This window comes from Pelodiscus sinensis, chromosome 2 (genome assembly GCF_052426305.1).
Source record: "Pelodiscus sinensis isolate ZL-2025 chromosome 2, ASM5242630v1, whole genome shotgun sequence".
Classification (NCBI taxonomy): Eukaryota; Metazoa; Chordata; order Testudines; family Trionychidae; genus Pelodiscus; species Pelodiscus sinensis.
The window spans coordinates 18120741-18146328 of NC_143053.1; positions in this window are offsets into that span (position 1 = coordinate 18120741).

The following is a 25588-nucleotide window of genomic DNA, read 5'->3' on the forward strand; positions in this document are numbered from 1 at the left end:
AAATACCATCACTGAGGATTTGGCAGTTGTAATGGTATTTTATACAAGGTCTTGTCAGAGATGGTCTATATCAGTGGGTCCCTTTTAAGAGCAGAGCAGAGCAGGCATTGCCCTTTTAAGGAGGCCATTTTGAAGTCTGCCCAAGATGCTTCATCCTCCCCTGAATTTTTTTACCATATGGACTGGGCTTTTTCTTGGGGTGGGGATTGAAGGAGGGCAGCTGGGTCACCTTGCAGCCCTCCCCCCCTGGAATTTCTTCATGTCCCCCCAGAGGTGCACGCCCCTGCAGTTTGGGAACCTATGGTCTTGATAATATTTAGTCCTGTCTTGCATGCAGAGGACTGGACTAGAAGATCTCTCAAGGTCTCTTCAAGTCCTAAGATTCTATAATTATCTGGTTTAGTAAGACAAAAGCACTGTAGACTCATCTGGCCTTGAAAGCTTATGATCTTAACATACTATTGAGACCACTCTCTAAAGTATTTTAAAATGGAAAGTAGGCACGAGAGAGAGAAACTCTGCATTTTTCTAAGAGACAAAACTGCTACCCAGTGCATATGTAAAAAAATTTCCATCAGGATATTTTGGACCTGATTGCATGAGGTGCTAGGTACCTTTAGCTCCAAGTGATGTCTATGGTACGTGAAGGCACTCAGTTTCTCCAAGGATAGTGCTCTTTATCTCTGAAAAACCCACAACCTAGGACTGAGATTGAATTCCATCTTAGTTACTGGCAGCAAGATGACTCTTGCTAAATTTGCATCTCTTCTGCTACAGCGAGGCATTTTCTGTTTGTTCAGGCCACATGCCAAGTGAGAATTTGAATTTCACCTCCAAGTTCCTATGATTTATAAGATAGTAACATATAATCCATGCAAATAATGTGGAAAGGTGATGGGGAGGCGAAAGGAGGGGTCAAGGATTCCAGATGAGAAAGTGATTATTAGCTCACATTTCGGGTGGATTCCTGGGATCATTCATTCACCAAAACAGAAAATGTATTGAAGGGCATTGGGGATGTCTCTTCATTTTATTGTCTGGAGTTTCTAAATAAACTTTAAGCATATAACTGTGGGTAGATAAACATCCCTACATATATCCTGTGCTATATGCAGTTTTGAAGTACTGCTGATTTCCCTGGCACGACTATTTGAACATACTTCCCAGAAGTCATGGGCACCTTTCCATAGAGCAATGCATTTAATTTACCTCAGACTTTTAACAGGGAAATCCAGGGGAGACTTTACTGTGCAGCTGATGATCATTTTTCCTAAATCCCACACATCAAATGTGGCCATTGTTCTACTCTCACTCTTAGGTCCCTTCCAAGTGAAGCCTTTGGAGTCAGCTGTTCCCACAAATGTTCCTATGGGAGTGGCAAATCTGTCTCAGTGCGGGTCTAAGAGCTTTTTTTTCCCTCTTATGCTAGCTCACTTGATGGCAGGCAATAGTAGTTAAAGAGATTTCTTTTGGTTAGGTTACTGCAGGATTTAAAACTGCTAAACACAGACCACAAGAAAAAGCAAAGCAAAAATCTTCTGGGATCTAATTTTACCTCTCAGATACCCAAGGTCACTCTATGGAATAAGTCAGGGTAGCTATTCTGGGTTTACAACAGAAGGTGACCCTCTGTGCAGTACAGCAAATTATTCTCCTGCATGGTGGAAAGACAACCTAGTGAAAAGCATTTACAGATCTGGTAGTGCTGGCTGGAACAGCCTCTAGGTTTTGTATGCAGGGAGACATCACGTTCGACTGCATCAAGCTTATTTGTTTCTAGGAGGCACGGAAACACGTTCTCCAAACAGTGCAGACAGATTGCACAGACTGAAACTTTCTTGGCTGGGAACAGCAGAGCAGGACTGTAAATGATTATGGTTTCCCTTGTGTTCTATGAGGGTCTGACTATCACTAATCTGTCTTCATAAATCAAACCGATAGTTACTTGCTAGTAAATAACATTGATTTTCAGATTTCAGCTATCAGGCTCCTAGGTTACACCCCCTGAGTTAGGAACTTGGCGTAGGTTAAACAGGCTGAATGGTAGAAGCACTTCTCCACAGAAATAAAGACAGATATAGAATGAACTTCTGAAATGTGAACATACTGTGATCACAAATTGCCATCAAGCTCAGAACAAAGTGGACTGGTCAGCTGAAGCACTGTTCAATTAGTTGTTTCTGTACTTGAGTGCTGGCATTGGAACCTGGAGTGATACTGCAGGAAGAGAAACAAGAGAAGACTCCTGCCACTGTCTGAATAATTCTTCCTAACAATTCATACTGGTTCCTATTGGCACTGAGAAGACAAGTAAATGGGAAGGCAATTCAAATGCATTTCTTTTCCCATTTACACTAAATGTATCTGCAGCACAAAGTAGCATGAAATTAAGCTGGCTTATCTTTTCAAAAGTGTCTAATTTTTGTGGGTGTCCAGCTTGTTACTCCCCAGTAGTCTGATTTTCAAAGTGCATGGCCTATATGCTATCTAAAAATCAAACCCAGGATGGACCTCACCCATTCAGGAGAATGTACCTCCATCTCATAGCCAGGAGGTGATGATCATGACATGAGTAAAACAGTCCACATCATGGGTAAGCCTGAGATGGCAACCTCCTGGGATAAGCCAATGACTGTCACAGTGGCCATTAAACCTTGGGTTAGCCCCAAAAGAATCATCAACATAATTGTTAGTCTCTGAAAACTATCAGTGTTATCAACAAGGGAATGTGCTTTTCTGAATCCCATAGCCGTCTTACTTCTAATATATTTACATTATTGTTATTTAACTTGAGAGATCATTGGTTACTTACTATTCAAATATTGACAAGTGTTAAATTCTATATAGCATTTCTCAGCTTCATGAGCTTCACAAACATTACAAGATATTTTATGTCTTAATAAACCTATGTACTTTACAATGACGAGGTTAGTTTCCACTGTTTCTTTTTCTCTTAGAAAAATATAGCCCAAACACAGTGTTCTCAAATAGCCCCAATAAAAGTCTGCAATATTCCCTTCAGCATGCATGCAACCACTATTCTGCTACTGCTACATTTTATTTTTAAATACTCTGATTCAAGGCCAGAAGTCTGCTGTAGTTGACTGCTTGGCCCCACATTACCAGTAAAGGGAAAGTGGCTCATTATGAATCTAAAAAAGAGGTGATGCAAGTTATTTCCCCTTCCCACTGTTCCTTCTAGTGCTTCTATGTGACTTTCTCATCTTCCACTTTAAAGGTCACAACATAGAACTGGCTGATTTTTTTTCCATGCACCATGAAACGCTCCCCCTTGGCAGCTGTCACAGGAGGACCAAAGAGGCGATATTGGGGACAGGCTGGGATCATTCATGATCTATGAGTACACAGCTCTAACAGCTAACCTCCTCATTCTGTACACACCCCACTTCTCCATCCCATTCCATTGCTACTGGTGTTGGGTGAAACAGCCACAGAAACTGCCAGAGTCATCCCAGAACAATCAGAAGGAGACAGTTCCATCCCTCTCACCTTTTCCTTGTAGAACACCCCTGTGCAAAGCACATTTACCTGCATGTAAGAGGATTAGAGCTTAAAAACATTAATAACTTATCTCTGTTTAGAATAGAAAGCTGTGCTTGTGAACAAATAGTCAGTTTGATTTTTGTAACCTCGTTCATTTAAAATGAAAGAGAATCATTTTCCATAGAATCATAGAATCATAGAATAATAGGACTGGAAGGGACCTCGAGAGGTCATCGAGTCTAGCCCCCCACCCTCAAGGCAGGATCAAGCTCTGTCTACACCAACCCTGACAGATGTCTATCTAACCTGTTCTTAAATATCTCCAGAGAGGGAGATTCCACCACCTCCCTTGGCAATTTATTCCAATATTTGACCACCCTGACAGTTAGGAATTTTTTCCTAATGTCCAATCTAAACCTCCCCTGCTGCACTTTAAGCCCATTACTTCTTGTCCTGTCCTCAGAAACCAAGAGGAACAAATTTTCGCCTTCCTCCTTGTGACACCCTTTTAGATATTTGAAAACCGCTATCATGTCCCCCCTTAATCTTCTTTTTTCCAAACTAAACAAGCCCAGTTCATGAAGCCTGGCTTCATAGGTCATGTTCTCTAAACCTTTAATCATTCTTGTCGCTCTTCTCTGTACCCTTTCCAATTTCTCCACATCTTTCTTGAAATGTGGCGCCCAGAACTGGACACAGTACTCCAGCTGAGGCCTAACTAGTGCAGAGTAGAGCGGCAGAATGACTTCACGAGTTTTGCTTACAACACACCTGTTGATACAACCTAGAATCATATTTGCTTTTTTTGCAACAGCATCACACTGTTGGCTCATATTCAACTTGTGGTCCACTATGACCCCTAGATCCCTTTCCGCCATGCTCCTTCCTAGACAGTCGCTTCCCATCTTGTATGCTTTCCATGTTAAAAGATAACATTTTAGAGAAACATGGAAATGTAATATTCTTGAGTTGGTATAATCATACATATATACTAAAAAAACTGAATGATGTGGCGCCTTTCGGAAACTGTGCTATTATTTTCTCACATGAGTGCAGATTAAATTATGAATAAGGTATTACACTATTGCCTACACATGTAAATGGTAATTTTTCAGATTCTATTGAATCTATCAGGTGAACGCTACTCCTGGAGGCATAATAATGGATGAGATGCCAGACCACATAGAATCATAGAATCACAGAATACTAGGACTAGAAGGGACCTCGAGAGGTCATCAAGTCCAGTCCCCTGCCCAAATACTATCTAGACCATCCTGATAGACATTTATCTAACCTACTCTTAAATAGCTCCAGAGATGGAGATTCCACAACCTCCTGGGGCAATTGATTCCAGTGTTTGACTACCCTGACAATTATGAAGCTAAACCTCCCTTGCTGCAGTTTAAGCCCTAAACCTCCCTTGCTGCAGTTTAAGCCCATTGCTTCTTGTTCTATCCTCAGAGGCCAAGATGAACAAGTTTTCTCCCTCCTCCTTATGACACCCTTTTAGATACCTGAAAACTGCTATCATGTCCCCCCTCAATCTTCTCTTTTCTAAACTAAACAAACCCAATTCTTTCAGCCTTTTCTCATAGGTCATGTTCTCTAGACATTTAATCATTCTTGTTGCTCTTCTCTGGACCCTCTCCAATTTCTCCACATCTTTCTTGAAATGCGGTGCCCAGGACTGGACACAATACTCCAACTGCGGCCTAACTGGCACAGAGTAGAGCGGAAGAATGACTTCTCTTGTCTTGCTCACAACACACCTGTTAATGCATCCCAGAACTATGCTCGCTTTTTTTGCAACAGCATCACACTGCTGACTTATATTCAGCTTGTATTATTCCACTATAACCCCTAGATCTCTTTCTGCCGTACTCCTTCCTAGACAGCCGTTTCCCATTCTGTATGTGTGAAACTGATTGTTCCTTCCTAAGTGGAGCACTTTGCATTTATCTTTATTAAACTTCATTCTGTTTGCCTCAGACCATTTCTCCAATTTGTCCAAATCATTTTGAATTATGACCCTATCCTCCAGAGCAGTCGCAACCCCTCCCAATATCTAAATCGTTGATGAAGATATTGAAGAGAGCTGGTCCCAAAATAGACCCCTGCGGAATCCCACTTGTTATACCTTTCCAACAGGATTGTGAACCATTAATAACTACTCTCTGAGTACGGTTATCCAGCCAGTTATGCACCCACCTTATAGTAGCCCCATCTACGGTAAGTTGTATTTGCCTAGTTTATTGATAAGAATATCATGAGAGACCGTATCAAACGCCTTACGAAAGTCTAGGTATACCACATCTACCCACTAGCATTCACTATGTTAAGCATTCCTTCAGACTTCTCGGTGAAGATCGAAACAAAGAAGTCAATAAGCATTTCTGCCATTTCCAAGTTTCCTGTTACTGTTTCTCCCTCCTCACTGACTAGTGGGCCTACCCTGTCCTTGGTCTTCCTCTTGCTTCTAATGCATTTATAAAAAGTCTTCTTGTTTCCCTTTATTCCCGTAGCTAGTTTGAGCTTGTTTTGTGCCTTTGCCTTTCTAATCTTGCCCCTGTATTCCTGTGTTCTTTGCCTATATTCATCCTTTGTAATTTTAACTTTCCATTTTTTATAGGACTCCTTTTTATTTTTAAATCGTGCACGATCGTGTGGTTAAGCCACGGCAGTCTTTTGCCATATTTTCTATCTTTCCAACACATCGGAATAGCTTGCTTTTGGGCCCTTAATAATGTCCCTTTGAAAAACTGCCAACTCTCCTCAGTTGTTTTTCCCCTCCGTCTTGATTCCCATGTGACCTTATCTTTCAGCTCTCCGAGCTTACCAAAATCTGCCTTCCTGAAATCCATTGTCTCTATTTTGCTGTTCTTCCTTCTACCCTTCCTTAGAATTGTGAACTCTATGATTTCATGATCACTTTCACCCAAGCTGCCTTCCACTTCCAAATTCGCAACCAGTTCCTCCCTATTTGCTAGGATCAAATCTTGTGCCAGTAATACCAGTTCCCTAGGATTTGTTCTATCAGCCCAGGATTGCTAGAGAACAGTGAACTGTATCAACCATGGATGTTGCTGGACCAGAGAACCCTGGTAAAGTGAGGTACAACCTGCATTAGCAAATGGAGGGTTACGCTCCTTGAAAATGGTAATTCTCTGGACTATGTGGTTGAATCCAGGGGCAGACTGGCACGGCGGGATACCGGGAATTTCCTGGTGGGCCGTCGTGTCTGCACGCTGTTGCCCCTCACTCCGATCGGCTTCGTGTTTGTGCTGTATACGGCATGCAGAGCCCGACCCGCCACTTGCACCGTGTGCCGGACATGACGCAGGGGGCAGGGCTTGAGGGGCACGCAGGAGTGGCATCATGGGGAGGTCCATTCTCAACCCATTTCCTGGGCCTATTTTGAGTGTCAGTATGTTCCTGGTTGAATATACAGCACCGGTTCTTGGTCTTCTCCTGGGTGTAGGGCTAGCTGGGGTATGGCTACAGTTCACTATTCTCTAGCAATCCTGGGCAGATAGAACAAATCCTAGGGAGCTGGTATTACTGGCACAAATTAGGGCCGTCTTCAGCATTTGGCCTTGACCATATAGAGACCTGAACTCTTATATTCTGCTTTTTAGGCTATGAAAATTAAATTAGCCACTTTGTTGGTTCATTCAACCTTATACATAAGATAAAAGTAATTACACAAGAGGCCTGATCATGCAAACTCTGAGTCATGTGACTAGAATTCATAATAATTTGGTTGACTTCAAAGACACTACTCAGATGAAGATGGATTTGTAGGTAAGGCCTGTAATAGCCTGAAAAATGAGAAATATAAGCCCTTGAGAACTTTTCCAATATTCTCTACCTTTTTTATTTTATTTAAGTTTGTAAATCTATTGTATATAGTTTTTATAAAGATTTTGCATCTGATCTGAATACATTTTTGTGAGATTCCTTGCCATATTTTGCCTTAGAGATCCCCCCAAAGTCTGGTTTTATTTATCATTGTGGTCTTTAAAAAAAAGCCTTTTTTGGGGCGGGAAGGCTTAGAGAATCATCTTTAACTAAACTGCTTTTAAATTCAAAAAAATTATGTACTTGCAGAAAGAGAATCCTGATCAATACATTTAGAGCATTAATTTACCAAGTTATTTTCATTATGTATGAGATGGAATAAATATTAATACTAATCCTGGATAAGAGACTATAGATAGTTTAAAAAAAAATCATACTGGTACCAGTCTGCATTGAGACAATGAACTTATTGTCATGCTTTAAATAACTTTTAAGATACCAGCTTAATCAGGAAATTCTAGCAGACTTTCCCACAATGGAATATTTCATGCACTCTACCAAACTTGCACCAGTGGAAGCAGTTTGAGAACTTTCCTAGCACACAGATGGTGGATCACTGCCAATACCACAGAGTTCGCTAAATTACTTGGGCTGTAGTGAACATGTGGCAAATGGCCAAAGGACACAATTTCATTCAGGTGAAGGCATGATAAAAGTTGATGAAGAACTTTAAAACACACATCTTACACTTACTTTTCATAGCCTTAACAACTCTTAATTTACAGTTTCTTTCTTTAAATCATACTAACTAAGGCAAGGAAAGGCATTCCAGGTACCTCCAGAGAGGGGAAGTTATAGGCCTCATGTCATTTTTCAGATGGGTGGAAACTGGTTACATTTATAGGTGAGCAGAAAAATATGTTTTCCATCACCGAAGCAGGTTTTCTGCTCCTGAGAAAAGATCACATATGGAAGACTATGAAACTTTAGAAATCTGAATGGCAATTTTCAGGATTTTCTTTATGGAGAGTTATTAGAACTTATAATTATTAGTACAGTTTGGATCGTAAGTTACTCAGGGAAGGGGAGGGAAGGAAAGACACCTGTTTTGTATGTGGTTTATAGCTCTAACTGCAGTGGAGTCCAGATACCCAATTACAGCCCCTAGGCACTACTGTGATTCAAACAGAGTATAGTAATAGCAGTGATGTGGTAGCATCAAGAGATTCCTTTTGAGATTAGGGCCCATTGCTCCAGGTACTTCGTAGATGTATAATTCAGGACACTGTCTGCTCCAAAGAGCTGAGTATCATGGTCAGGCATTAAAAAAGCTCTCATCTCTACCAAGGCACTTTCATGGGCCTCCCTTCACCTTCCTTATCAGGTCTATTCTCTATGGACTCCGTTTCCAGAATCTTCATCCCTGACTACCCGTTTCTGCTCTCACTTTTTCCTACACACTCACATCTTGCTTTTCTTTGTCTCCTTCATTCTTGCTGCTCCCTTTATCCCTTTTCCTCCCTCTGGGTATCATGCTTTCGCCCTATGCTTGAAACAACTTTGCCTTCCTGTGTGCTAGGGCTCCCTGCCCCCTTCTCTTGCTCCACACCCATCCTTCCTTAAAGCTCCAGTCAAGCATTCATTTGTTGTTTGTTTCACAGGTGATCTCTCCAGGCCTTCTTCTATATATACTGCCTGTGACTGATGGAAATGTTAATCTTCTCATGCCAGAAATCTTTATCTTGCTAAATCTTACATTGCAAAAAGAGAATAATAATGATGAGACAATGCCTGACTCAGGTTTGGGCAGTTGTAAGGAGCATGGTCACAGGGTCAGTATAAGATCCATCTAGCCATTCCACCCAATGCCTCAATGTCCCCTTCTTGCATTCCCCAATACCTGCAAATAGTCTCTCATGAGCCAATTTCCCTCAAAAACAAACCTTTTCCAGACACACACAAGTTTCTTCTGAAACAAGTCTTTCTGCCTGGCCTACCTGCTTCTTGCATCTGTCTCTCACCTGATCTTCATAGAATCATAGAACACTAGAACTGGAAGGGACCTCGAAAGATCATTGAGTCCAGTCCTCTGCCCTCATGGCAGGACCCAGTACTGTCTAGACCATCCCTGATAAATGTCTATCTAACCTGCTCTGAAATATCTCTAGAGATGGAGATTCCACAGCCTCCCTAGGCAACTTCTTCCAGTGTTTAACCACCCTGACAGTTAGGAAGTTTTTCCTAATGTTCAACCTAAATCTCTCTTGCTGCAGTTTAAGCCCATTGCTTCTTGTCCTATCCTCAAAGGCTGATCTTCCACTCTCCTGGGGCTGAAAGCTCTCTTTCTTTTATCCTGCTCTCTCTTTCTCTGTAGACTGGTTCCCTTGTATAGGAAGCACCACCTTCAGGCTGCCACCATGTACTCCTGGGGCATGTGACCCCACCCCTGGCCCAAGCCCTTGGAATGGGCACTGAAGTGTGCACACTTACCTCAGGGCAGGCATGCAGTTACATACACCCAGGTTCCAAATGTTTGCGGATATGTCTACACTGCAAGAAAAGAGCCATGGGTCTGCTGATTCAGGCTTACAGCCTGCGGGGCTATAAAACCGCAGTGTAGTCATTTGGGCAGGAGGAAGTGAGGGCTCACGCTCTGGGCTGCAGCCCGAATGTTCACGCTACTATTTTTAGCTTTGCAACTGGAGCCCAAGCCAGCTGACCCGACCTCTGAGATATGGTGTTACGGGTTTATCGTTGCAGTATGGACATACCTTGTGCAAATTGCCCCCCGTCAGCTGTGAGACTATAAAGGACTAAGCCCAGAGGGGTCCTGTCCTTGCTCCATGGAATGGGGCCCATCTGACAAGGGGTGTGTTTTTCAGCTGGATCTGAATTTTGAGCAATCAGAATTCTCCTGCCATTAAAAAAAAGCTAAGTCTTGATTAATGTTCCTTCTGGAAATAGAAAACCAAACAGCAAGCTGACAGTGCTAAACCTAGATGACAGCAACAAAGGAGGCTGGAGACAAAATATTTCCTATGCCAAGATATAATGTGGAATGATCATCCACACTTTCTCTAGAGACAGTCAATGACCTAAACTGCTGACACTGGTCCAACTAGCATTGTAATGTGCTGAGCGGTAACCCTGAAGAATACTCCACAGATTTTGCATTGTACAGTGACGACACTATTAGGAAACCCATAGGCATTTCAGCATGTGTAATTCATAAGGAAGCCTAACCTGTCAAAGCAAAGCACAGAGGGCTAACTTTGTCCGGATGTGGCACCATCGGTGTTGCATCTGCTATCAATTTGGCCACTGCAATAAGGATTAAACACTACAGCTTCAAATTATTCACACAAGCATTCCTGTGGGAATCCTTTCCTTAGTGTAAATTAAATCTTTAACCTCAATTTCATGGTTCCTTAATTCTGATGTAAATAATTTTTAGCGGTAAAAGTGAGGGGGATCAATTTGGTTTTGTGCCTAAATAACCTTGGCTTTAAAAGGGGAATCCCTCAAAATGAGGAACATTTGAGGTATGTAGAATGCATATCACAACCAATTTAAGGAGCAAACAACTTTAACTTTAAATTAACATGTCTAATTATGCCGCAGAGATAAACATTCTCTACACACAAGTGTAGCAAAATAGATGCTAGCTTCTGTAAACGGTTCTTGAAGAAACTTAATAGGAAACTAGCATTACCTCTGGTGGAGTTATGCTGAACAAATGGATTCTTTTATCTAAGGGGTTCTCTGGAGCACAAATCAGAGATGTGACTGCAGCCCATGTAGACATACCCATAAGCGCAGGAAGAAAGAGTGTGTGTATGTGGGGGCGGGGGGGGGTGCTGCAGCACCCCTAGGCTGTGTCCAGACTCAGGGTTTTTTTCGAAAAAACTTCACCTGCGTCTAGACTGCAGCCGCGTTCTTTCGAAATTAAATCGAAAGAATGCGGCTTTTCTTTCGACGGCGGTAAACCTAATTCCACGAGGAAGAACACCTTCTTTCGAAAGTGCTCTTTCGAAAGAAGGCGTTCTTGAAAGCAAACAGGCTTTTTAGAAAGAGAGCATCCAGACTCACTGGGTGCTTTCTTTCGAAAAAGCGGCTTGCTTTTTCGAAATTCCGCGTGCAGTCTAGACGCTCTCTTTCGAAAGAGGCTTGCAGTCTAGACATAGCCCTAGAGTTAGCACCTGGCTTCACATGCCTGGTGGCCAGTCCTGCTGTCAACTCCTTCAGCCTCAGGTCCTGACCTCTGGGCAACCCTGTGGGGTCCTGTTAGCCCCGCTTGCTTTGCTGCCCCCCCGAGGTCCTGCTTCCCCGGGCTTTGCCAGTATCCCATCACCTGCCAGCCCCACAGTGCCTGCCAGCCCTTGAGATCCCATTGCCCACTGGCTCTGCTCTGCAGCCTCCCCCAGCTGTGGCCCGAGCCTGGGGCAGTTCCATTTGCACCAATGAAGTCTGGCCTGTCCAATCCAGGAGAGTTGGCAACCCAATCTCAACAGGTCTACAGAGGGTTGCACTTCAACAGCCCTACCCCAAAATAGTTGCAGTGCCACTGGATATCCCCCAGCTAGCTTTGATCTAAGTAGCCTGAGTAGTAGCAGTGAAGTTGCAGCAGCATGCACTGTACAAACCTGTCTGGCAACTCAGGTATGTATTCAAGCAGCTAGTCTGTGATGCTGTTGCCTAATTGCTATTGTTATGCAAACTAGCTAGATCAAAGCAAGTCAGGTTACAGCTGCATGTGCTGCAGTCATGCCTTTGATTACAGCAGAGACTTGACTCAAGAGTGCAAGACACACTTCTCCAGCCACACAGGCCCTGAAGTCAGGCCATTTGAAAAATTTCAACTGTGCATACAGTATGATTTTCTATTAAGTTCTGGGACACTAAGCCATGAATCTTGCAGACACAGTCCCTCAAAAAAAGTAATAGCTGTTCTTCTTCAAGGAGTGTCCCTGAGGGTGCTCCACCTTAGGTTGTTTGGTGCTGCAGTGCAAATCAATGTCTATGTATTTTTTCTTTACCTTTGTAGAATTATTGCAAAGTCTGAATCTCATGCTGACTTAGCAAATTTGCCCTGACACTAATTCAGCGTGGCTTAGATTTAGTACAGTGGTTCTCAACTCGTTTCAGTCCATGAACCACCAGGCCAATCAAAAAATTTTTGTGGACCACCTCCTTTTTGAGACATGATAAAAAAGAGCAGACAGTGAACATTTTGGTTTGAAATTTATTTCTTACTAACTGATCTTTGGATTCTCTTCTCACTGACAAGCTTTTCAATGTTTGGAGTGGTACTTGATAATGCACAACGAATATTGTTTTCCACTGCAAGCCGATTCTTCTGTTTGGACTTAACGTGCAACAAACATGAAAATCCAGTCTCACACATGTAAGTTGATGCAAATGGCAAAAGAAATCTGACTGCATGTGCTGACAGATTTGGGTAACTCCCAGTCACGCTGGCCCAAAATTTCTCTATGGTAGACTGCTGGTACACGTCTTGAGCCGCAAAATCATTTTTCAGATCCAAGAATTCCTCCTGCAGATCCTCTGGAACACTATTAACATCTGTTGTAAATGGATTCCTGATGAAAGATAATCCATCCTTTGTCCTGTCCAACTCCGGAAAGTATTGTTGGAAACTTGTGAACACGGCATAAAACAGCCTAACGGCAGCACCTGCTCATGCTGTGTGACTTTGGACAATGTTCCTGTGGACCACCGAAAAAGTCACCATGGACCACCAGTTGAGAACCACAGTTTTAGCAGGATACAAATTGCACAGCAAGTGTTTGAATTCTGCTCTTCAGTTCCCGCACAACAATTGGCAATGAGAGCTACTCACTGAAGGATAACATGTTATAGACATTATTGTACTTCAAGTGCTTTAGGAATGCACCATGTTTCCTGCCTCTGCTAAATGGACTAAACCAATAGCTTCATTATTCAATTCTGAGCAATGACAACTTTTGTCTGCATTGACTAAGGGTGCATCTACACTGCACCATTATTTCAGAATTACGGCTGTTATTCCAAAATAAAAATGTGAGCATCTACACAGCCATTCTGTTTTTTTGAAATAATTTCAAAATAACGGTTGGCTAATTCCGAAATCTGTAAACCTCATTCTATGAGGAATAATGCCTATTTCAAAATAGCTATATCAAAATAAGGCGTGCGTAGATGCTCCACTTCTGCTATTTTGAAATAGCCCCTCACCACAGCCATTCTAAGGATATATCTATACTAGCCACCTAATTTGAACTAGGGAGGCTAATGTAGGCATTCGAAGTTGCAAATGAAGCCCGGGATTTAAATACCTCATGGAATGAGGTGTAACAGTTAACTCAAACTAAGGACTTAGTTCGAGTTAACGTTTGACTTCCGTGTGTAGCTGCTGGCAGTTAGTTCCGACTAAGGGGATTTAAAAATGGCGCCCGGACGGAAAGATGCAAATAAAGCCCTGGATATTTAAATCCCGGTCTTCATTTGCAACATCGAATGCCTACATTAGCCTCCCTAGTTCGAACTAGGGGGCTAGTGTAGACATACCCTAAGTTAATCCTCCCTAGTGCCTCCTGGGGCTCTAAATTGAGATAGCACATCTACATTAGTCTGCCTCAGACTAATTTTGAGGCTTCCCTGCAGTGTAGATGTGCTATTTTGAAATAAGCTATTTTGGAATAACTATTCCAGAATAGCTTATTTTGAAATAAGTGTGCAGTGTAGATATACCCTAAGACAAACAGAGTGGTTGAAAAAATGTAAAAGTCTAAAAAAAGAATCCAAATTCGTGCCTCCAATTTTAAGACCTAAGGTGGATAGGCCTCCAAATACCAAGAGTCTTTACTCTCTTCTGGAGAGTATACATGTAAACTTTTTCTTTGTCTTTACTAGGCAACATAAGATTTCATTATCTCCTAAAAATTGAATCAAGCCTGTTGAGAGGTTTGGGAAATTCAGTCTCCTCCATCCCAATAAAATCATGGACATAAGACTCAAAGGTTACATGGCTCCCTTCTGCAAAAATAGGCACCACAGAGGACCTGAAGAGTATAGCACTCCAGGGGAATATACTGGGGATCGTTACACTGATGGAGAGGATGGTTTTCACCTAAAGGAATGACCAGTGGTTTTGCCCCTACAACTCTCTGCTACTGACTATGCATTCTGGCTAATAGAAATCAAAACCAGAAAACACTGTTAGGTCAGCTTGTCCAGTCCAGTTTCCTACAGCATCTGAGAGACAAACAGACATGGCTGTTGAGTCAGAAGCTGGCAGTAGTGGCATTAAAATACAGTACGAAAAGTGCACTTCTGTCTTCTCTATGAACATTTTTTTACCGTAAAAATGCCAGCACACAAGGTATTTGGTTTTTGACTTTGGAAATATCTTAACTTAAAAAGGAACTATTAATGCTAAAGGGAAAAAACTAAGAACTCTAGCATGTCTACACCTACCGGGGGATTGGCACTTCAGCAATCAAACCCCAGGGGTCGATTTAGTGGGTCCAGTAAAGACCCATTAAATCGACCGTCGATCAATTTCTTCGCAACTCCAGTACTTCACCACAACGAGAAGCATCAGGGAAGTTGGGAGAGTTTCTCCCGTCCACTCCCCGCAGTGGAGAACCTGTGGTAACTTGACATAAAGTATGTCAACTCCAACTAAGGTATTCACATAGCTGGCGTTGTGTAAATTAGGTCAACTTTCCCCATTGCGTAGACCTGCCCACAGAGGACAGAGACACCCAGAACCAAACAGTTACTGAGGGGCCAGGGAAGTCTGCAAACATACTTAAGACAACTTCATTGTTTGTCATGCATCCAGTTATGTCAAATTGAAATATTCCACTTTTAACTGGGCAAAAAGAGGTTTGTAACAACTTTCCAGAACAAGATCCAATCTTTGTCTCCGCTATCCATTGGGATGAGGGAAATCAAATGTTTAGTGACTACTTTAAACACAGCATGGTGTATATGGGAAATAAATCATTTATTTTTATGCGATGGGGATCACTATGTAACTCACAACTAGTGAAGCACAGAAAAACCATGAGCTAATTACGCAAGGTAATAGCCATATAGCATGAAAACAAATTGGTTATTCCAACTCTCTCATGTTCTGTGTTAGATTTGTACCATGCCCTGCTGCTTGGAACTTATTACTGTATAAGGTTTTCATTATTTTGCCAAAAGGGGATGGTGGCTTTCCTTGGTTGAATACCTGCAATAGTTTTATATCTAATCCCTAGCACATGGACAGGAGATCTTTATAGCATCACTTGTAACCCGGCTTCAAGGTGTTGATGGGGACAAAAAGGTCTGGGTTCATTTTTCTAGGGGTTTCCCTAAAGACTTAAATAACACCAGTCTGAGCCCTTGCCCAGAAAGCTGCAAAATTGAGTACACGCACCACCCACACAGAGTCCAGGGGTTTAAAACAAACGTGGGTGGGGAGGGGAGGACAGAATGAATTTTGGAAAACCAGAAAATAATAAATCAAACACATTTTGAGGTAAAATTCCCACCCTCAGGGTCCCTTAGTTAAAGTCCCTTCCAACCTCAGTTCCCCTGGCAATTGTATGAGGGCGTGGCATATTCTAGCCACTGTCCTCCTCCTTAGCTCCTCACTCACAGTTAGCTTCGGCTGGAGAAGTCTAAGGATGCTGGCAGGCCAATGCTTCCAGGACTGATCTGGGGGCCCTACTCTCTAACCCAGCTAGGGATATTTCAGCCTTAATAGCTGAATATGGTGCTCCTTCTGTAAGCTGCTGCTCTCTATCTGTGGCGTCAGCCCAATCAGTCTCTACTCTGCCCCAGCCTCTGCTGCTCTGTGCCGTCCGTCACTTCAGATCTACCCTCAGCTCTGCATAGTCCACTAACTTGAAGCAGCCTCAACTCACTCTTTAGAGAGGGATGCTGATATCTAGAACCTTTTACAGAGTCCTCAGGACCAGGAGGGCACTCTCAGTGGAAGGTTGGAGTGCAAAGACTGCTGTAAACTGTGGAAAAACTCGTGGGGTCGATCTTTGACTGTAGTCCTGGAGGGAGAATACAACAGCACCCTTTGTACTCCCTAGTCCTAATACTACTCTGCCACATGCCAGTCCCATGTTGCAGGTTAGGCATCTGTAGGCTACCCAAGGGTGCAAGGAGCTGTTACAACATGCAGGGATCTCAGGATACAAGTGAGCCGTGACCAAGTTTACACATCAGCAGGAAGGATGGGGGTGTACAGACACCGCTATGGCAGCTCTGTGCCAGTTGTTTTTTAATGATCAATGAATTAATGTTGGGAGCCTCCATTTTGGGGTGCTCAGCGCATGGGATCTGATTTTCAGAAGATGCTGAATCCACCACCCTAGGGTCTCCAGGCCAATGCCCTAACTCCGAGGCCACTCGAGAACACACCCCATCTCCCTACCTTCAGGATGTCCCTTATCTGACCTTCCTAATGGGGCAGCTGGTGGTGACACTCCGGGATGGGAGGGGCTTAAATCCACAACTTGATAATCAGGGCCCACACAAACATTGAAACAGCCACTAGCTGCTTTTGAAAATCTTGGCCTGTAATTGTTTTACCATCCACTGTGTTATATGCACCATAAGGACTGTACCAGGACATACACATAACGAGAGTAAACTGTTCTGTACCTGTGGATACAGGCATATTGAATCACTTTAGAAAACAGATTTCAAAAACCGTTTCAAATCTTCTGTTAATTAACATGATACTGTTGCAAGTCTTCTGTAGTTGGTGGACACTCTGCCAGTGGATGGGGCAGGGGAAAAAGGAGCAAATGGCCTTTTAAATCACCACCAGAGTGCCACACAGCGTGTTCTGGGCCACTCTATTGCCATCCAAGCCGTTCTGTAGCTCTCAGTGAAGGCTGGCTGCATCAGCAGTTTCCCTCAGTATGGCATTTTGGGATTGCTGAGGCAGTTATGAAAGTCTTCAGTGGACTTAGGAGTATGACTGTGGGAGGAGACAGGGTGAAAGGTGGCTCAGAGTAAAGATTAAACTGAGAGGCTCATACAAGCTGGTTGATAGTCTGGCCCCATTGAAGTTTATGGGAGTTTGCCACTGATTTCAGTGAGGTCAGGACTTCATCCACTTTCCAGCTCCATGCCACCCAGAGTTTTATCTGTATTTCCATTAAATTGGCTGCAGTTTGAAAAAATTGTTCCTTTTCATATTTTCTCCAAAGCTTAGGTCCTACATCCAAATTCATCCCAATAATAAGACTACTCATGATGAAAACCTATTTACAGTCATTCTAGCAATGATCAGTACTTGTTACTAGAGCACCTTTTATAAAGATATCAATTGTCCAAACCAGGATCCAGTCCTTTTCTGGTAATTCAGAACTTTGCATCCCCCTTCCCTTAACTACCCTCTTGTATTTAGCTGATTGATAATGCTTCTCTTCTAATAACTGACACAGTTATGAACAACCATCTTGTCTTTGGAGTTTGGTCTTTTTTTGTAAGTTTGGCTGAACTTTGCAAACTTCTCGGAAGGGGGAACCCTTTCCCACAATTCATTGCAAGACCAGCCCCTTTCATGTCACAGCTGGCTCAAGTAAACTCATTTCCTCCTTTGCTAATGTGTGTCTGATGCAATTTTGGCAAGCAGTCTCTTTCTCTCTCTCTGTGGCTGCTCCTGCTGCTGCCTGTTTTGAAATGTGGCCAAGCGCAATGTTTAATGTGAATGTTTGGTTTGGCCTAAATGTGGCCAAATCATCTGTGCTTTGTTTCACTAGTAAGTTATATTACATATTGATATACCCAGATCTTTCTATAGAGATATTGAGGCACATTTTTTCTTTTGCAAATCATTCACGCCATATGTTTTCAGTTTATTCCTTTGTGGTCTACTCCACCCAGTTCCTAAATCAGTAAATCATCTTCATGCTTTTTCCCTTAAAGAAAACAAGTTCTCCATTACAGAGAGACACTGAATGTAGTTTTGAAGCACTGGGATGAGAGGGTGGGCTTATTTTCTTGCTCTATCACTATAGCATTCTCACATGTATGAAACAAATACAATTTTAGAGTGCCAGGATTCGCCTTCTGCAATATGCAAGGAGATATGTACTGCCTGATGTCTGTGGGAACAATGCAGATACAAAGTATGAGGGGCAGGAAGCAAGGAGCCTATAAAGGGATTCCAAACTGACCCCTGTGGAGCTCTCTGCTTTCCATGATTGGAAAAGTCTGTGCATTGGGCAGAGGTTGGAGGATAGTCAACACATCCCTCATAGAGGTAGGTAGGAAACAGTTTTCTCAGACTCCAAAGATTTTCAAGAGGTTGCATTTTTTTCACATTTCAAATGAGGACAAAACTGCAAAAATCTCAAAAATATTGCCTTTCTGACCGCCCTCCTCCCTTGTCTTTTTTCAGTCTCACTAGTTTATATGTCTCACATAAAAAGGTCACTTTGAATTGGACAGCCAGAATTTTTCATGCTGAAAATGTCAAAACAAAACATTCCCAGAATTTTGAACTCCTCCTCCCTCTACATTTTTATGGGTTAGGAAATCTGTTGAACCCAACCATTTGTTGTGAACAGTTTTAGTTGCATTGAGATGACATTTTTCAATAAAAAAGTCATTTGGTCCAAACTTCCCTCCCCCAGCCAGCTCTATGTCCAGTAGCCCTATGAATTTGCAATGGGCTAAATGAACAACAGCTGGGCAGGATACTTTAGCCCTTAGGCTAATTCACACTGTGTAGTGGGTGAGTGAGTGAATCCAGTCCTTCTTAGACTCATGTAAAATCTCTTTGAGCCAACTCTGTTTATTCAGGCTGGGCACAGACACCAAGGTTTGGCTCTAGGTCAATACTTGACAAATCTGTGCCTAGATGTACACCACTAAGATGGTCAAGAATGGATAAGAAAGGGGGTTATACTTGAATGTTCTGAATACAATACCAGCTATCCATATTCAACTAAAAGTTATGTTACATGGAGAAGGGGAGAGTCTTATGCCTCTCAATAACACCTTAAGGGGTTCTTCTGGAAGACAAGTTGGATTCTGAACACAGACACAAATAAATCCAGCGTCGGGCCTCCATAAATACAAACGCCAAGCAACTCTAGAAACTGGAGAAAACTATCAAGAATTGACACACACTAGACACCAACAGTATTACCAGTCCTAAGTATTCAAAAATCACGAGACTGACTTAAGATCATGTTAAAAAATAAAGAGTTTTTTTAGGCAGGGGTGTCTTTCTTTACCTTCTGATTTTTTAACTATTAGGGAGTGAACTTGTCATAATTCCAAGCTTCTAAGTAATTATGAAAGCTAGAATCTGAAAAAGAAAGAAAGAAAGAAAAAGAGTTCAAAGCAGAGATTTTCATGTACAGGCAGTCCCCGAGTTATGCGGATCCGACTTATGTCGGATCTGCAGTTACGAACGGGGATTTTCTCGCCCCGGAGGACTGGAGCGGTGGGACGCCTGGTCCTGCCGCCCGCCTCCTCTGGGGCGAGAAAAACTGCTCCCCGTCTCCCTGGTCTGCTGGGGGAGCCAGCAGACCAGGGAGACGCGGAGCAAAGCGGCGGAGGACCCGGGCCGGACCCGCGGCGCTTCCAGATGATCTGGAAGGGCCACGGGTCCAGCCTGGTTCCTCCGCCGCTTTGCTCAGTGTCTCCCTGGTCTGCAGATCAGATCCCTGGATCAGCGTCTCCCTGGTCTGCAGATCAGATCCCTGGTCTGCAGATCAGATCCCTGGTCTGCAGATCAGCTGGAAGCACCGCGGGTCCGGCCCGGGTCCTCCGCCACTTTGCTCAGTGTCTCCCTGGTCTGCTGGGGGGGGACACAGCAAGTGCCCCCCCCCCCCCAGCAGACCAGGGAGACGTGGAGCAAAGCCCGGGGCCTGTGGTAGAGTAGGTGGGGTGCTGCCGGTTGGTCCCGCAGCACCGCTCCTTGGCGCTACTGGACCAATCCGGCAGCACCCCAGCTGCCCTGCCCCAGGAGTCCTGATTCAGCCACTGCTAATCAGTTTCAGCAGTGGCTGAATCAGGACACCTGGGGCAGAGCAGCTGGGGTGCTGCTGGGTTGGTCCAGTAGCGCCGAGGAGCGGCCGCGCTACTGGACCAACCCAGCAGCACCCGAGCTGCTCTGCCCCAGGCGTCCCCAAGTCAGCCGCTGCTGAAACTGACCAGCGGCTGACTACAGGAAGCCAGAGGCAGAGTTGCTCTGCCCCAGGCTTCCTGGAATCAGCTGCTGATCAGTTTCAGCAGCAGCTGACTTGGGGACACCTGGGGTTCTTAAGTTGAATCTGTATGTAAGTCGGAACTGGCGTTCAGATTCAGCTACAGATTCAACTTAAGAACAAACCTACAGTCCCTATCTTGTACGTAACCCGGGGACTGCCTGTATTCACATGACTAGGAGATGAGGCTTCAAAAACGCAGCAAATATCATAAGACTCACAATACAATCACAGGAATGGGCAAACCTGCTCTAATTAAATTACTAAATTACTTTTTTGTTTCAGTTTTCTCCAAAAACGTTTATAGCAATCCGATGTCTAACATAATTAATTCTAGTGAAAATAAGGCAGGAGCTGAGGTTAAAATAGAGAAAGGACAAGTTAAAATTATTTAGACAAGTTAAACATATTTAAGTCACCATGGTTTGATGAAATACATCCTACAATACTCGAAGAGATGACAGAGGAGATATATGAGCCCTTAGTGATTATCTTTGAAAAGACATTGAAGATTGGAGAGATCCCAGAGGACTGGAGAAGTTAAATATACTGCCAATCTATAAAAAGGGGAACATCTGGGGGATTACAAACCAGTAAGTGTAACTTCAATCCCCAGAAAGCTAATGGAACAAGTAATTAAGCAATCAATTTCCAAATACCCAGAAGTTAATAAGATAACAGTCAAGAACACATTGTGTCAAACCACCTTGATATTTTTCATTGACAGGATAACAAACCTTGTGGATGGGAGAAAGAAGCAGATCTGGTATATCTTCACTTTAATAAGGCTTTTCATATTGTGTCACTAGAACATCTCATAAACAGGTTAGGGAAATATAGCTAGATGGAGCTACAATATGGTAAGTGCATCATTGTTTGGAAAACCATTCTCAGAGAGTGCATCTACATTGCACCCGTAGCATGAAATAAGCTATGCAATTTGAGCTACACAAATTGTGTATCTTGTTTCAAGTTAACTTTGAAATAGCATGTTTTGAAATTTGGCGCTGTCTACACAATGCCAAATTTTTATATAAAGCACTAGTCTGAAACATCCCTTACACATTGTGGAATCAGGTTTACAGAGACGTCGGAATAGCGAGCCTGTTATATTTTGAAATAATGGGCTTGCTCAAAAGACATGAAATAGCTATTTCGGGATACCAGAAGTATGCTGAAATAGTGCTGCAGTGTAGACATACCCAGAGAGTAGTTATCAGCTGTTCACAATCATACTGGAAGGGCATAATAAGAGTGATCCTGCAGGAATCATTCCTGTTCAACTAGAACCAGATGAGCAAGGGCTATTAGAAACAGCTGTGGGCCTCATTAGCAAGAGGCCTATATAAGGCAGCCAGAGGGGAAGGGAAAGGAGCCAGGAGGGAGGAGCCAAGAGAGGAGCCAGGGTGTGCCTGAGTGTGCTCCCCAAGCCAGAAGGAGAGGCTGGCTGAGTTTGCTACAATCCAAAAGCTTTGTAACAAGAAGGTGGTGGGAAACTGACAATAAAAGGCAGAGGTGACTGTACCAGAAGGGGCCTCTGGCTGATTTGTGGACCAGAAGGTGTCCCAGGGAAAGGGGCCTGAGCGAGGACCTTGCCACCATTCTCATAGGCTGTGTCTACACTGCACCCCTTTTCCGGAAAAGGGATGCAGATGAGACAAGTTGGAATTGCAAATGAAGCAGGGGATTTAAATATCCCCCGCTTCATTTGTATAAACATGGCTGCTGCTTTTTTCCGGCTCGGGGCTTTGCCAGAAAAAAGCACCAGTTTAGATGGGGATCTTTCGGAAAATAAAGCCTTTTCTGAAAGGTCCCTTATTCCTGATTTTAAGAGAGCCATAAAGTTTGCAGATGATACCAAGCTGGGAAGGGTTAAAAGAGCTTTGGAGGGTAAGATTAAAATTCAAATTCTTCTGGAGAAGCTGGGGAAATAGTCTCAAGTAAATAAGATGAAATTTAATAGACAAACAGAAAGTACTCTTCTTTGGAAGGAACAATCATTTGCACACGTACAAAATAGGAAATAACTGTCTAGCAAGAAGCATGTGGAATGGTATCTTGGGGCTGTAGAGGTTCATAAACTAAATATGAGTCAACTGTGTAACACTGTTGCAAAGAAAGCAAACATTATTCTGGGATACATTAGCAAGAGACAAGCCAGACACAAGACATAGTTCTTCTGCTGTACTCTGCACTGATAAGGCCTCAGCTGGAGTACAGTGGCCAGTTCTGGATGCCACATTTTAGGAAAGATGGGGGGTCAAATTGGAGACAGTTCAGAGGAGAGGAACACAAAATGATCAAAGATTTATAAAAGATAACCTGTGAGGAAAGACTTTTATATTTTGGATGGAGAACAGAAGACTGAAGGGAACAGTTTTCAAGTACATAAGTTTGTTAAGATGAGGAAGGTTAAAAATTGTTCCCCTTTAACCTGTGAGATTAGAACAATAAGCAATGGGTTTAAACTGCAGTAAAGGCAGTTTAGGAAAAAATTTCTGTCAGGATAGTTAATCCCTGAAACAAATTGCCTAGGTAGGTTGTGGATTCTCTCTCCTTAGAGGTTTTTAAGAACAAGTTAGATTAACACCTGTCAGGAATATGCTAGTTATTACTTAGTCCTTCCTAGAGTACACTGGATTGGATTACTTAGTTCCCTTCCAGTCCTACACTTCTATGATTCTATGACTTCCTTTATTTTAATTGACTAGACAATGATATTTGCTTCCATCTTTAAATGAAGGCAATTAGTTACAATTACCTTTATCAGTCATAATTATTATAATCAATTATATCTATTACCATATTTCCTAAGAGCCCCGGTAATGAACAAGGACCCTATTGTGCCAGATGCAGTTTAAACACAGTGGCGACTAGAACTACATAAAAAGAAGTAATTCACTGTAAACAAGAATTGTTCAGCATGGGTGCAAGTGGATATGGCTAGGGTAGATTATTTAAAGAGGAATTCTCTGAATGGAGAAACATTATGACTGCCACTGTAGCTGGGTTAATTGTAGCCAACTTTTATTTTTTGTCACCCTTGTCTCTGTTCCTAATGCCAGACTATTGGACTTATCTACCTCGTATTTCATGTAAATAGAGCTGGTCAAAAAATGTTTTGATGAAACTGTTTTCTGTCAGAAAATACAGTTTTGTCTAAATCAAAATGTTCCAATGAAAACATGTCAATTCTGACAAATTATTGACAGGAAAAAACCTAAATCATATTGACTTTCTTGTTTCAATGTTGTCAAAACATTTCATTCTGGGAAGGTAAAAATGTTTCATTTTGACTTGATCTGTTCCATTAATTTTGTTTTGACTTTTATAATGTATTAAAGTGTCATATTTTATACATTGATTATATTAATTATATTACATTATAACATTTCAACTTTATGACAATAAAATGTTCAATGTGGCCTAAACCTGAAGGTTCTCAGAAATTTTGTTCTGCTAGAAATGTCTAAACTTTGGCTTTTCTCTCTGATTCAGAACTCTCTTTGAATGGAAGGGATGTGTTTGGAATTTTGGTGTATCCCACAGAATGGAAATTTGGTTTCCACCCAGTTCTAACTCTAAAATCTTTGGACAGGGACTGCCATTTATCATGTTTTCCTAGCCTTGCTGATCTCTGTGGCTGACTGAAAAATATATAAAAGTGAATATATGTGTATGTTTGTATGTGTTTATAAATAAACCGTATTTAATAATCCTGCAGCTACTCAGCAATAATCTATAATGGACTACTTTATATATATATATATATATATATATATATATATATATATACACACACACACACACACACACTAGCACATTTAACCAGTGTTGCTCAGGTCTTTAACTCAATTAATTTTTGTGTTTTGGAAAATAAATGAAAATGTAAATGCTTCATTTGAGTCATTGCTCTGGGGTGGGGCTGGGAATAAGAGATTCAGTATGCAGGGTGCCCCAGGGAGAGAAGACTACTCTAGCTCTCTATCACCACAGAAGCTTGGGGCCAGGTGAAAAGCACATCTCCACAGCTACTGCAGCTCCAGCAGGCACAGATGGGGGAGGGGTACATGTCCTCTGGCTGGGCAGGTCCAGGTTCATCGGCCCTCGCACTTCCCAGTCAGATTGAGAAATGCAGCAAATTGTGAACTTTCCCCTCACTACCTGACGAAGGGGTTCAGCAAGCAATGTTCCATTTGAATCGGGGAGGGAGGAGCTGCAGTCCTCCTTCCTTCCCTAAAGGCATTTGGGAGGGGGAAGCTTGGGGCTGGGGTAGTCCTGGATGGTGGGGGCATCTTTCACCTGCCTGGTGATTCTTTTTCTTTTTTTTCCTATGGTTTTATGAGAAGCAATCCTATTCCAAGAACACCCCATTTTCCTGGCACCTCCAAACTCTGACCTTACTTTAAGTTATGAGAAGAGGAAGCTGCATACCAAATTTGGTGGTCTTAGCTCTTATCATTTAGAAGAGTTCTTGGCAACAGACACACAGAGAGAGACACAAACAAACTCTCTCAAATATATAGCAGATGGTGATACTCCTTCCTCTACCCTCTCTAGATTGTTAGCACCAGTGTAGTGACTGTAATTTCTTTATTGTTTCATAAGTGCCTAGAATTTTTAGTCCTCATCCTTACTGAAATATTAGATTGACCTTACTATGTTGGTCAGGACTGTGAAACATTTTGTTCCCTAAGCATGATAGTTAGGTCAGCCTAACTGCCCATGTATATGCAGGTCGGGCAAAGGAAAAATTAGCCTGTTGACCTAGCTAACTGCCTCTTGGAGAGATGGATTAACTATATCAATGGAAAAATACCTTTCTTCAATGTAGGCAGTGTCTACACTACAGCATGGCTATACTGGTGCCCTTGTTTCCCTGTAGTACTGATAGTGTAGACATAGCCTAAGTTTGCTAGTAGAAAGAATAATGATAAGAATTACACAGGTGTCTACACTACAAATGAAGATATGATTGCAATATGGGTAGGCATACCCAGACTAGCTTTAAGTAAGTAACAGTAGTAGTGAGGATGCGGCTGCAC